General features: G+C 44.2%; 2 protein-coding genes across 9 annotated transcripts in view; one reads left to right on the plus strand and one right to left on the minus strand.

Moving 5' to 3' along the window:
* LOC132874863 (uncharacterized) overlaps positions 1-13328 on the plus strand; it is an 86939-nt gene that overhangs the window by 60290 nt on the left and 13321 nt on the right. For 3 of the 6 annotated variants that reach the window (XM_060911319.1, XM_060911325.1, XM_060911322.1), the window contains 2 exons: positions 5285-5470; positions 5559-5722. The exons of 2 other annotated variants lie outside the window; for them this stretch is intronic. The gene's annotated coding sequence lies outside the window, so the exon portion shown is untranslated. Of the gene's footprint in view, positions 1-3321; positions 3589-5284; positions 5471-5558; positions 5723-13328 lie in introns of those variants that run through there. One more of the 6 variants, XM_060911324.1, reaches the window with a different exon arrangement.
* cep89 (centrosomal protein 89) overlaps positions 1-13328 on the minus strand; it is a 452909-nt gene that overhangs the window by 34582 nt on the left and 404999 nt on the right. The gene's annotated exons all lie outside the window — the stretch shown is intronic.

Below are 13328 nucleotides of genomic sequence, written 5' to 3' on the forward strand. Positions count from 1 at the left end.
GGGTCGCAGGCAAGCTGGAGCCTATCCCAGCTGACTACGGGTGAAAGGCGGGGTACACCCTGGACAAGTCGCCAGGTCATCACAGGGCTGACACATAGGTGGGGTTTACATTAGACCGTATCAGCGGATCATCAGATTAACGTTTTTAAAACGATTAGCGTGCACACAGCAACACCAATACATGATTCGCGTGCACACAGCAACACCAATACACGGATACGCTCGGCTCCGCAGGCATCCTGCACTCCAAATCACTCCGCCCTGAACAGCGAGTGCCCTCTGGAGGGTGCGCACTCCGGCCCTGCGCAGCTCACAGAGCGCGCGAGTATAGCGCACGAGCAGTGATTCGGGACTGAGCCGCTGTGTGTGTGATCCCAGTGCATATCACTTACCACTTGCAAGTGGAAGGATGGCAAGCCTAAAGACAATCATAAGTACACAATGGGCAGTATTTGCATCAGTATTTGCAGTATTTTCATACTTTTATACTCTTTAATGAAAGGTAATAGAAGGCGGAAGTCCGTGCCGTTTTTCAGCAGTCGCGTCACATGACCAACGCCAGCGAATCAGGAAGGTGGATATCACAGTGACGTTGTCAAATGACGATGCCAGCTAGAGCTCAGCACAGCGTATCCACGTATTCTCAATGTTTACACAGCACCGGACCGGACACGATCTAGATTGAATACGTGGACCCTGGCGGATTCCCGTTTCCCGGCGTTTCCAGGCGTTTTAATGTAAACGGACAGTGCATCCGCGAAGAAAACGAGACAGATACGGTCTAATGTAAACTTGGCCATAGACACAGACAACCATTCACACTCACATTCACACCTACGGTCAATTTAGAGTCACCAGTTAACCTAACCTGCATGTCTTTGGACTGTGGGGGAAACCAGAGCACCTGGAGGAAACCCAAGCAGACATGGGGAGAACATGCAAACTCCGCACAGAAAGGCCCTCGCCAGCCACGGGGCTCGAACCCGGACCTTCTTGCTGTGAGGCGACAGTGCTAACCACTACACCACCGTGCCGCCCCGATTGAAAAAGTCATTCAACTCATTTGCCCTCTCCACTGTCCCCTCAACGACTCTGGTCTTTGTATTGTGGCCTGTGATGGTTTTCACAACTTCCCAGACCTCCCTCATGCTGTTCTCCTTCAGCTTCTACTCCACCTTCCTCCTGTAGCTGGCCTTAGCTTCCCTCACGCAGCGTTTTACCTCCTGCTGTGCTGCTTTCATCACCTCTCTATCCCTGCTCCTGAAGGCGGCCTTCTTCCTGTTGAGGACAGCTTTGACTTCCTGTGTTACCCATGGCTTGTTATTAGGGCAACACCGTACGTTCCCCGTCTTAGCGGGGAAGACCACGTCTGCACAGAAGTTAAGGTAATCCGTCAGACAGTATTTCAGCCCCTCTTTGTCCTCACAGTGTGGGCTAAGCAGCACATCCCAGTCCGTGATGTCATAACAGTCCCTGAGGGCATCTTCCATTTCAGGGGACCACCTCCTGATGGAGCTAGTTGTTGCAGGCTGCCTTTGAACCAGGGGGGTGTACTTCGGCTGTAGAAGAACCAGGTTGTGGTCAGACTTTCCTAGTGGGGGGAGGGGTGTGGCTCTGTATGCATCTCTTACATTAGCATACAGCAAGTCAATTGTCCTGTTGTTCCTTGTTGGACAATCCACAGCCTGATAAAAAGCCGCCAAAGTAGAGTCCAAAGTAGCGTGATTAAAGTCCCCAGAAATGATGATAAATGCCTCAGGATGCTGTGTCTGCAGCCTTGCTGTGACAGAGTGAATCCTCTCACATGCAGCGGCTGCGTCTGCCCTCGGAGGGATGTAAACACAGATGGTGATCACGTGACTGAACTCCCTCGGCAGATAATATGGCCACAGGCTAATGGCTAGCTTCTCCAAGTCCGGGCAACATAAAACTCTCTTTACGGAGATACAGTATGTCCCGGGTTACACCAGAGATTAACAACATAAATGATGAGTCCCCCACCTTTGCTTTTCCTGCATGTGTTAGTGTCTCTGTCGGCTCTCACACCAGTGAATCCCCGCAGGTCCACGTTAGCACCCGGTACAAGGTGTGTTAGCCATGTCTCCATAAAGATAAATAAGCTGCTCTCCTGGTAAACCCGCTGGTTGTTCAGAGCGGACAGCTCGTCGACTTTATTCGGCAGCGAGTTCACATTCCCCATGATAACGGAGGGAATGGATGGTTTGTAGCGCTGCCAGTTGTCCGCTAGGCTAGCCTTTAGCTTAGCTCCAGCTTTGCAGCCCCTGGGTTTCCTCCTCAGCTTGGCCGGGATGGCGTGTCGTATCCCAGCTCGTCCCATTGTTTTCAGGGCCAGCAGCTCCTCTCTCGAATAAGTGAGAAAACTGGCTCCTGGTTGCGTGTTAAAGTTAAAAATATCCATGTTATATAAGTAAAACACACTATGTCTTCGTAAGAAGAGCAGAAAAGTAAAAAAGGTGGAACAAAGAGGTTTAAAGAGCTAAAAACTACAGAGCTACTGGCGAGGCAGCCGTCTCACACAGCGCCCATACATGTGTGTACACACATGTAGCACAGACCAAAGATGGCTTTTCAGGAGAAGACCCTCATACCAACTATGAAGCATGGTGGTGGAAATGTTATGGTTTGGGGTTGCTTCACTGCCTCAGGGACTGGGAAGCTTGCATTCACTGATTCAACTATGAACTCTGAATCGTATCAAAGAGTGTTTGAAGAAAATGTGAGGCCATCTGTTCAAAAGTTGAATTTGAACTGCAGATGGACCTTTCAACAAGATAATGATCCTAAGCACACTAGGAAATCCACCAAGGAATGGCTCAAAAAGAAGAAATGGAGGGTTATGGAATGACCTCATCAAAGCCCAGATTTGAAATGAGCAGTGCATGGAAGAAAATCCTCAAACATCTTGCAACTGAAGGATTTTTGCATGGAATAGTGGTCAAAAGTTCCAGCAAGCTGATGTCAGACTGGTGGACAATTATGCAAAATGCCTACAAGAAATTATTTCTGTAAAATACTATATATTTAACAATACTAGCTACTAAGGGGTAATACCACTTCAAAAGGGAGCAAAAGCTACCTCTTTGCACAAGTTGCATTGAAGAACAATTCACACTGAGGGGGTGAATACTCATTGATAAATCAGTTAAGATTTTTTTAAATTTTCAAATATTTCTGAGGACATCTAAACTTCTTAATTTTATTTCTGTACAGTCACTTCAAAAGTGATTACCAAGATGGTGCTGCAGATGGCTTCTTTGATCTTTTGGTGTGCATTGTTTTGTCTTTTGTTTGTAAACTCAGTTCACTGCTGCAATACTCGAAGCTCTTTCACCAGAGAAGAGCTCATGAACATCAGGGGAACAACTCCAGCGGACTTATTACCAACTTTTCTGGTGTCATCCATGGAATTATTAGACATTCTGGTCAAAGGTGCTTTCACCCTTGCTCACTCAGTGAGACGCCAGAGGAGAGGAAAATGCACTGGTGCGCTCATGCACCTCTGCTGCTGTGGACTTTGGACTCCGTTACCTGCAATATTTCTCTCCAATGTGCGCTCACTGTGCAACAAACTGGATGAACTCCAGCTGCTGGTGGGAAGAAACAGAGACTTTTCTTCATCTTCCATTTTATGCTTCATGAAGATGTGGCTATGTGAATCCATACCAGACTCTGTGCTGCAGCTGGCCAGCTTCCAACTTTTCAGAGCAGACTGTGACACAGATCACTCTGGTAAAACGAAGGGTGGCAGAATTTTTTTTTATGTAAACAGTGACTGGTGCAGTGACGTGTCAGTGATCATGCAACACTGTTCTCCTAAGCTGGAATAATTTTTCATAAATTGTAAACCCTTCTACTCCCCCTTGTGAATTCACTTCTTTCATTCTAGTCAGTGTTTACATTCCACTGCAGGCCAATGTGCAGGATGCACAGTGCATGCTGGCCAACCAGATACTGGGTGTGGTGCAGACGAACCCAGACTCCCTAGTGTTAAATGCCTAGATTTGCTGTTCAAATGTCAGACTGAAATTAGTGTGCGATATGCTTCCTAATGCTTGTGGCATTAGATAGGCTTTAGGGTCTACAGAGTCCATGGAAGCTACTGATGGTAAAATTTTCCTTTCTGTAAGTTTTGTTCAAATTACCTTTTAACTGGGCCAATTTCTAACTTTTTGTTACTACCACCTCGATATTATAATGCTCAATTACCTGTGCAACTGTTCCTTGCCTAAGGACTCCAAAACCTCTTCTGTTGGAGCTGCGAAAAATTCCTCCAAAATCACCATAATCGAATTAAATACTAACAAAACAACAAAGGCCTGCAACCGAAGCCAAACACTTGGACCAATTACAAATTCACAGGGTACGTTAACTGCATAACAATAAACCAATGTAAGTGCGGCAACACGGTTCTACAAGAAAGAGAAAAACACCTACCAGAGAGGAGCTGCCCTCCATCTGTCTATAAGACACTTACCCTCTCTGAAATTGATCTCTAGTCTTTGTGCAGATCTCAAGGTGCTTGACTTTAAGCACCCAAATATCAGTGATGTCCCACTTTTCTGACCACAGTCATTAAAGCAGGCAAACACAACAGTGCCCTCCATCCAGGATTCAGCACAAAAACAACAAACGAAAATAACAAAAATAGTGTTAATAGTCTCTTTGCACCAACAACAAAAAATAAATAAATAAAAACTGCAAACCAACTTTTAATTACACATCCACGAAGGTCTCCCCAAAAATTCCAGAACAATGAGTTAATGCCCAATTAACTTATTGCACCAAAATCACCTTAAGCCTCACTCACAATCCGCCGTAAGTGTTTTGGATATGCACGGGTCGCAGGGTTTGGTAGCTCGCAGCCGTGCCGCAGGGTCGCGGTGAACCCGAGGGAAAGTTTGGGGGAGGAGTACAGGCAAAGTACTTGTCAAGTACAGGTTGCACACCTGACTTCCTCGAGGCATGGGAAAAATTGCGTTGTTAGCCCATGGAAAGCGTATATTTGACGCACATGATCAGTGTGTGTTCAGTGAGTGTGGCGTGTGTGTGACTTGCATTTTACCAGTTTCCTGTGCTACGAGCACACTTGTGAAGCGTGTGTGATGCATGTGATTAGCACATTACAATCACTTATAACTTGCGTGTGATGCAAGTCAGGATTGGGTATAAAACCAGCGTGTCTGCAGCATTCTGCATCTGTCTTTCGACTGAAGAACACTGGATATTTTGTGGGAAAAATAAAAAAAAAAATTTCGGTTTAAAGTTTAGAAAATGGTACCCAAGAAGAAACGAGCAAAAGTGAAGTAACCCAGCCTGAAACAGTAGAGGAGAAGGAGGAGGAGGAAGAATTTGATAATGGTAGCAGCACCGGCGAGCCCTGCACGGACAGGGAGAAGTATGCCTTCAAGCTGGAAGAAGGCACAGCATCCCGCCAGAGGGATTTTCACAGGTAAATACACATGCTTTAAACATTCATTTCAGTATCTATATGTTTATGTAATTAATATTATATATGCTGATTTTCATGTATGTTTCAGCTAACGACACCCAGGAGTGAGGACAGTGCAATCCCTTCATCGTTGTCAGGCCATTGTGTCATGCTCAGTGATAAGGACAAGGACATTCCGACACCCTGTCCCACCACTCAGCAGGAGCAGGACAGCAGCTCGGAGTCAAAGTGTGTTTCAGTGCTCAAACTGTTGGGCTATTTAGTTGGGATTTTTTACAGTGTAATAAAATGCGTTATTCCCTTATACTCATGTTTAATTATTTGACGTTTGCATGGTAAATTAACATGTACTCAAATAAAAACAGCAAATGAGGTGGTCTTCTTCCTTTCTACAATGCTACATGATCAGTTCCTTGGTTCCTCCCCAATATCTATACCCAGAGTCTTGCCCCTTGTGTTGCGTGCAGGTTGTGTGCGCTGCGTGCACACCACACATAGGGGTAGAAAGTGAGATGCACTTCTGTCTTGCGGGCCGCACAAATGGCAAGTGTGGAATATTTGTGTAGTATTTCTGAGGCACGTCACTCATACAATGACCGTGCATAACTCATGAGTCTTACTGTCATCGCAAAAAGCCCTACTAGCTGCGCTGCTGACTTGGTTCAGGCATACAAAAGGAGTACGGGTCCCGTACATAGTGTATGCATTCTTGATTTGTCGCAAGACGCATAGAATTTGCATGTGCAGGACCAAAAGTCTCCACGGATAGTCTGCGACCTTCTACGCTGCTGAACACATGCAAGTGTCGCGCAAATCTCAAGCACGGTTTTGGCAAATTTTTTACCATAGACTGCCCATAGCAACCCATACGGCAGGTTGTGAGTGAGGCTTTAGGATCTGATACAGAAGTTTACCATCAGACTAATTGCCTACATTGAGTTCTAGTGCTTTTAACCAAGAACACGATACTCAATACTTTTACTGTAATGAGAAAAAAAAAGCACAACCAATGTCTTTACCACTACTGGTCCAAAAATCCCAGACGAGTTCCCCATATGCTACAAATGCCTGGCTCAGTGCACAACAACATGAAAGGAAAGGCCACACGTGGATAGCAATAATCAAATAACATTTATTTAAAAAATGAATGAACAACAACTGAGGTTAAGTAAAGTCAGTATAAATGTAGGATTTAGAAAAAAAATGCAAGGTAATCAAGATAGTGCTGTATAATGAATAAGCAAAACAAAATCCAAAAGGGGTGCAGTGGCAGTGGACCACTAACCCAGTTTGGAGAGCCTTTTAAAGCACCCAAACCAGGAAGTAATCACAGCAACACAGAACACCTGTAGCACTTCACCTGCAGGAAATACAAGTAACACAAAGCAAAGAGGAGAAGCCAGGCAGGGCCGTGACATTTGTTATTGGCCTCAGCAACTTTAACAAAAGGTAATCTCAGCCACAAACTACCCAAATACAGTTTATTAAATACCTGACCAAGGAAGAGAATATTTTGGATCACTGCTACACTACAGTTAACAGTGCCCATCACGCTGTTCCCTGCACTGCGTCACTCTGACCATATCATGGTCCACCTGATTCCTGCATACAGGCAGAAATTGAAGCTGAGGAAACCTGTACTTCAAAGAAGTGGAGCAATGAGGCTCCAGAGAACCTTCAGGTGTGCTTGTACTGTACAAACTGGGATGTTTTCAGGACTGTTACCAATAGTCTGGATGAGTACACAGAGGCTGTGATGTCCTACATCAGCTTCTGTGAGGACTGCTGTGCACCATCATGCACCAGGGTGAGTTACAATAATGATACAATAATAACCTGGACTCTGCAGGAACCTATGCTAGGATCCTGTTTGTGGATTTCAGTTCTGCCTTCAACACAATCATCCCAGCTCTTCAGCAGGACAAGCTCTCCTAGCTGAGTGCGCCTGACTCCACCTGCAGGTGGATCACTGACTTCATGACTGACAGGAAGCAAAATGTGAAGCTGGGGAAACATGTCTTTGACTCCTGGACCATCAGCACTGGATTCCCCCAAGGCTCCATCCTTTCTCCTCTACTTTTCTTCCTGTATACCAACAGCTGCACCTCCAGTCATCAGTCTATCAAGCTTCTGAAGTTTGAAGATGGCACCACCTTCATTGGACTCATCTCTGATAAGAATGAGTCTGCCTACAAGTGGGAGATTGACCATCTGGTGTCCTGATGCAGGCAGAACAACTTGGAGCTCAATGCTTTAAAGACAGTGGAGATGACTGTAGACTTCAGGAGGAGCTCTGCCACACCCTCCCCCATCACCATCTTTGACTCCCAGTAACCTCTGTGGAGTATTTCTGCTTCCTGGGCACTACCAGCACTCAGGACCTCAAGTGGGAGATGAACATCTGCTCTCTCACCAATAAAGCACAGCAGAGGATGTTCTTCCTGCAGCAGTTGAAAAAATTCAGTCTGCCAAAGACAGTGATGGTGCACTTTTATACCACCATCATTGAGTCCATCCTCACCTCCTCCATCACCATCTGGTACGCTGCTGCCACTGCCAGGGACAACGGCAGATGTCAGCGCATCATTCGCTCTGTTGAGAGGATGATTGACTGCAATCTTCCATCTCTTCAGGACCTGTACAAGTCCAGGACACTGAGGAGAGCAGAAAGGATTGTGGCTGACCCCTCCCACCCCGGACCCAAGCTTTTTGAGTCACTCCCCTCTGGTAGGAGGTTGCAGTCCATTAAAACCAAAACCTCATGCCATAAGGCTAGCCTTTTCCCCACTGCAGATGGCTTCATCAATAAGGTCAGAGACCCCCACTGACTGTAAACTCACAATCTGTAACATTAATGCACTTACTCTGAACTGCGATTTTGCACATTAAATGGTCATGTCATGCATCTTTATTCTGTAAACTTTTATTGCACATTCCAGCACACACTGTACAGCTTGGTTATTTATTTAACCCATTGCGCATATTCTCTTCTTCTCACACATTCATGTTATGACTCTCCATCTTCATCCTGTGACCTATTTTTCCACATTCTGGGACATACTGTAGAGCTTGGACTTCTAAACAACCCATGCACATACTCTGAGTACATCTATTTTTTTTTCAAATAATATATTCAGATTCCTATTTATTATTTTTAAAATTCTATTTATATTACTACTTTTGTCGGTTTTCAATTTCTTTTATCTTACCTGTTCAAGCACCAACCACCAAAGCAAATTCCTTGTATGTGAGAATGTACTTGGCAATAAACTCTATTCTGATTCTGAAAAGGAGCAGAAGATATCCTACTCTAATATATATTTGAATATACTCATTTAAAGAAATAAGTATGGGGGGTGAATACCTTCTAAAGACACTGTATATGAGGAGATGGAGCATAAAACATATTGCAAAACTATAATATGTACTTGCGACGTGGTGACATTTTACATTTTTCTGTGGCTCATCATGTAAACTGCCCCAGGACACCTACTAAATGTTCTCTGATACCCCTTTTTGACCAACAGGGAATGGGTTCCATTCTTGTTCCTGCACCAAATTTTGAACAGTTCAGAGCATTTTGACCAAAAGTAAATTGGTTCGGTACCTGAAAAGTTGGTTTCCGGCTGGAACCAAAATATAGCTAGTTTTTCCAGCGTGAACCGTGAGGATATCAATGGGCATGTCATTAGTTTGGAGAGAAAGCAGAATGCAGCAATGGAGAACACAATGGAAAAGGGGACAACCTTCAGAACAGTGGACCAAAAACAAATATCTGTAACAACAGAAAGAAGCTCACAGGTAATCAATCACCATCTTGATACGACTGTTTACTCCCGTTGTGCATTGCACAATGCCCTCCATTCATGATGCATCCTTGATTACAATGGTTCCACTCAAAACTGGTGAAAATGTGGGCTGAGTCACTAGTTGGCACCAAGGTTCAAAGAATCCTAAACGGAACCGGTTCAAGAACCCGTTCCCTATTGGTTGAAAAGGGGTATTAGTGAGATGCATATGTCACTGTCAAAAAGCTTTGGATTAAAGAGGAAATGCAAGTTCAGTGACAAAAATAACTAAATTGTTGTGGAGGTCACTGATGCCACCATTTCATTGATTTATGCGCTATATCCAGGGTTCCCAGTTCTCCAAGGTCCTAAAATGGCTTTGTGTAATAATACATCATTATTTTGGGGCATAAAAAACTAAGTACATCATGCCCCAAATGACAGTACAGAATTATGGTTGTTGAAAATTGATGTCTTTTGCTGTGTACACACTGTGGCTTTGGACTATTTTGTCCTCTGATTCATCTCACCAATGTCATTGTTGATCAATAGACTGAAGAATCCTGCACTGATTTTGTTTTTGACACAGAACCAACTTCCTTCAAGAAACACAAGAACAAAGGAAGACATACATGTAAACTGTGTGATTATTGTCCTTGTTGAATCAGCCTATAAGCAGTCATTATAACAGATCAATTAGCCAAGCCATCTGTTGATGCAGCGCCCAAAGTACGGTCACCAAAGCGCGCGCGCGCACACAGAGTCAATTATGAGTCATTCTTGTTCCTGTGTGTATGGTTACGAATGCTCTGTAGATTGTACTCATAATTTATGACCTTCTCTGAAAGCTAAACAGATGGTGCTTTTTTGAGGCACTTTTCACACTCTCTTTCTCTCTCTCTCACATGCACACACACGCGCACACACTTCTGCGTTTTCTACAGCATCACAGTGCGCATTAGATAAAACTTGCAGTGTTCTTGAAATCCCAATAAGATCAGAGCCAGAAAATTGCACACATACAAACACCCATCCAAAGAAGGATCACGTGTGTAAAAGTGCAGTATGCTTTGCAGGAGCATAAATGAGCATTAATCATTTCAGTTCACTGTCCCATGTCTGTCATTGTCCCTGTTGCTTTTACCACAAATAACCAATATATTAAAAGCATAAATACACTATTATTTACTCAAATAAATAATAGTGTACCGGTATTTATGCTATTGGCCAGCAAGGGCCTTTCTGTGTGGAGTTTGCATGTTCTCCCCGTGTCTGCGTGGGTTTCCTCCGGGTGCTCTGGTTTCCCCCACAGTCCAAAGACATGCAGGTTAGGTTAATTGATGGCTCTAAATTGACCATAGGTGTGAATGTGAGTGTGACTGGTTGTTTGTCTCTATGCGTCAGCCCTGCGATAACCTGGCAACTTGTCCAGGGTGTACCCCGCCTCTCACCCATAGTCAGCTGGGATAGGCTCCAGCTTGCCTGCGACCCTGTAGAACAGGATAAGCAGCTACAGATAATGGATGGATGGACATGACATTTAAATAGTCAATATCATGTACATACATTACGATTTTATGACCTATTTCCATAGGTTGTAGCCTATGGAGCTTATTTGATGAGGTCAAGTTCAGTCAATTTAACTTGTATAGTGCTTTTAACAATAGACGTTGTTGCAAAGCAGCTTTACAGAAAAATATTAATTTTAAACATATAAATTTATCCATAATGAACAAGCCTGAAGGAACAGTGGCAATGAAAAACTCCCTGCGACAACATGAGGAAGAAACTTTGAAAAAAACAGACTCAAAAGGGAACCCATCCTCATTTGGGTGATGAAATGTTGGTAAGTTTTCTTGGGGGCCAAGCAGCAAAGCTGCGCAGGCACCCATAGGGATTCTACTGTTTCTTATTATTGGGGGCCAAGCAGCAAAGCTGCACAGGCACCCATAGGGATTCTACTGTTTCTTATTATTATTATTGGGGGCCAAGCAGCGAAGCTGCGAAGGCACCCATAGTGATTCTATTGTTTCTTATTATTATTCAGTCCACTTCCGCCTCTGCAAGTCTATGGCAGCCAATAGAACCGTTTGGTAAAATGTTGTGAAATTTTGCACACTGATTCTAGACAGTCTCAACATTCCTCTCAGCAAATTTCAGGCCTCTACCTCAAACTCTCTAGCGCCACCAACAGCTCAAAGTCGCAGGTACATTTCTGCTTGTAACTTTTGAACCGTTGGTCCGATTTTCAAAAACTTGGTATCACTGGAATTCTTGGGCCAAGACGAATCCAACACACCCTATGACGTCATTTCCGCCCATATAGTTTTCCCGCCATTTTGAATTTTGTGAAAATCAATTAAAATGCTATTCCTCCCTCAATTTTTGACCAATTTTTCCCAGACTTGGTAGATAGCATAAGGGGACCAAGCCGCACAAAAGTTATACGCAGTGTTTTGAATTTCGTAAGCGTTTGGCCGTGGCAGCCAATCAAAATTGGCTGCGCAGACACGAAACAGGAAGTGTGCTCATATCTCGGCCGCCCTTTGGCGTATCTTAACGAAACTTGGTAGCATTATGCCCCACCCCTCCAAAAATGCCCACAAAACATTTGGAACAAATTGGCCGCTAGGGGGCGCTATAACTAGGAAAAATGACTTTTGGCTCATATCTCATGATGCGTTTTGGGTAGAAACAAAATTCCACTATCTCTGGAATCCTTGGGTCAAGACGAATCCGTCGCACCCTATGACGTCATATTCTGCCTTGAGGATTTTCCGCCATTTTGAATTTTGTTAAAATCAATGAAATTCTATGGCAACCCATAGAACCGTCTGACGAGAGGTTGTGAAATTTGGCACACTGATTCTAGGCTGCCTCAAGGTTCTTGTCAGCAAATTTCAACTCACCAGCTCAAACTCTGTAGCACCACCAACAGGTCAAAGTTGGAAGTACATTTCTGCTTGTTACTTTTGAACCGTACATCTGATCGTCAAAGTCTTAGTATAGCTGGAATCCTTCGGTCAAAATGAATCCAATGCGCTCTATGGCGTCATATTCCACCCAGTAGATTTTCCGCCATTTTGAATTTTGTGAAAATCAATTAAAATGCTTCTCTTCCCTCAATTTTTGACCAATTTCTCCCAAACTTGGTACATAGCAACTTTGGACTAAGCTGCACAAGGGTCTTACCTGGAGTTTTGAATTTCTTAAGTGTTTGGTCGTGGCGGCCAATCAAAATTGGCTGCACAGACGCAAAACAGGAAGTGTGCTCATATCTCGACCGCCCTTTGGCGTATCTTAAGGAAACTTGGTGGCATTATGCCCCACCCCTCCAAAAAGGCCCACAAAACATTTGGAACAAATTGGCCGCTAGGGGGCGCTATAACTAGGAAAAATGACTTTTGGCTCATATCTCATGATGCGTTTTGGGTAGAAACAAAATTCCACTATCTCTGGAATCCTTGGGTCAAGACGAATCCGTCGCACCCTATGACGTCATATTCTGCCTTGAGGATTTTCCGCCATTTTGAATTTTGTTAAAATCAATGAAATTCTATGACAACCCATAGAACCGTCTGACGAGAGGTTGTGAAATTTGGCACACTGATTCTAGGCTGCCTCAAGGTTCTTGTCAGCAAATTTCAACTCACCACCTCAAACTCTCTAGCGCCACCAACAGGTCAAAGTTGGAAGTACATTTCTGCTTGTTACTTTTGAACCGTATGTCTGATCATCAAAATCTTAGTATCGCTGGAATCCTTCGGTCAAAACGAATCCAACGCGCCCTATGGCGTCATATTCTGCTTGGCCCCCACATTGCTGCTTGCAGCTATATTTATTCAACGTTCTTCCGCCTCTGCGTGTCTATGGCAACCCCTAGAACCGTCTGGCGAAAAGTTGTGAAATTTTGCACACTGATTCTTGACAAACTCAAGGTTCTTCTCAGCAAGTTTCAAGTCACCACCTTAAAAACTCTAGCGCCACCAACAGGTCAAAGTCGCAGGTACATTTCTGCTTGTAACTTTTGAACCGTTGGTCTGATTTTCAAAAACTTGGTATCCCTGGAA

This window comes from Neoarius graeffei, chromosome 27 (genome assembly GCF_027579695.1).
Source record: "Neoarius graeffei isolate fNeoGra1 chromosome 27, fNeoGra1.pri, whole genome shotgun sequence".
Classification (NCBI taxonomy): Eukaryota; Metazoa; Chordata; class Actinopteri; order Siluriformes; family Ariidae; genus Neoarius; species Neoarius graeffei.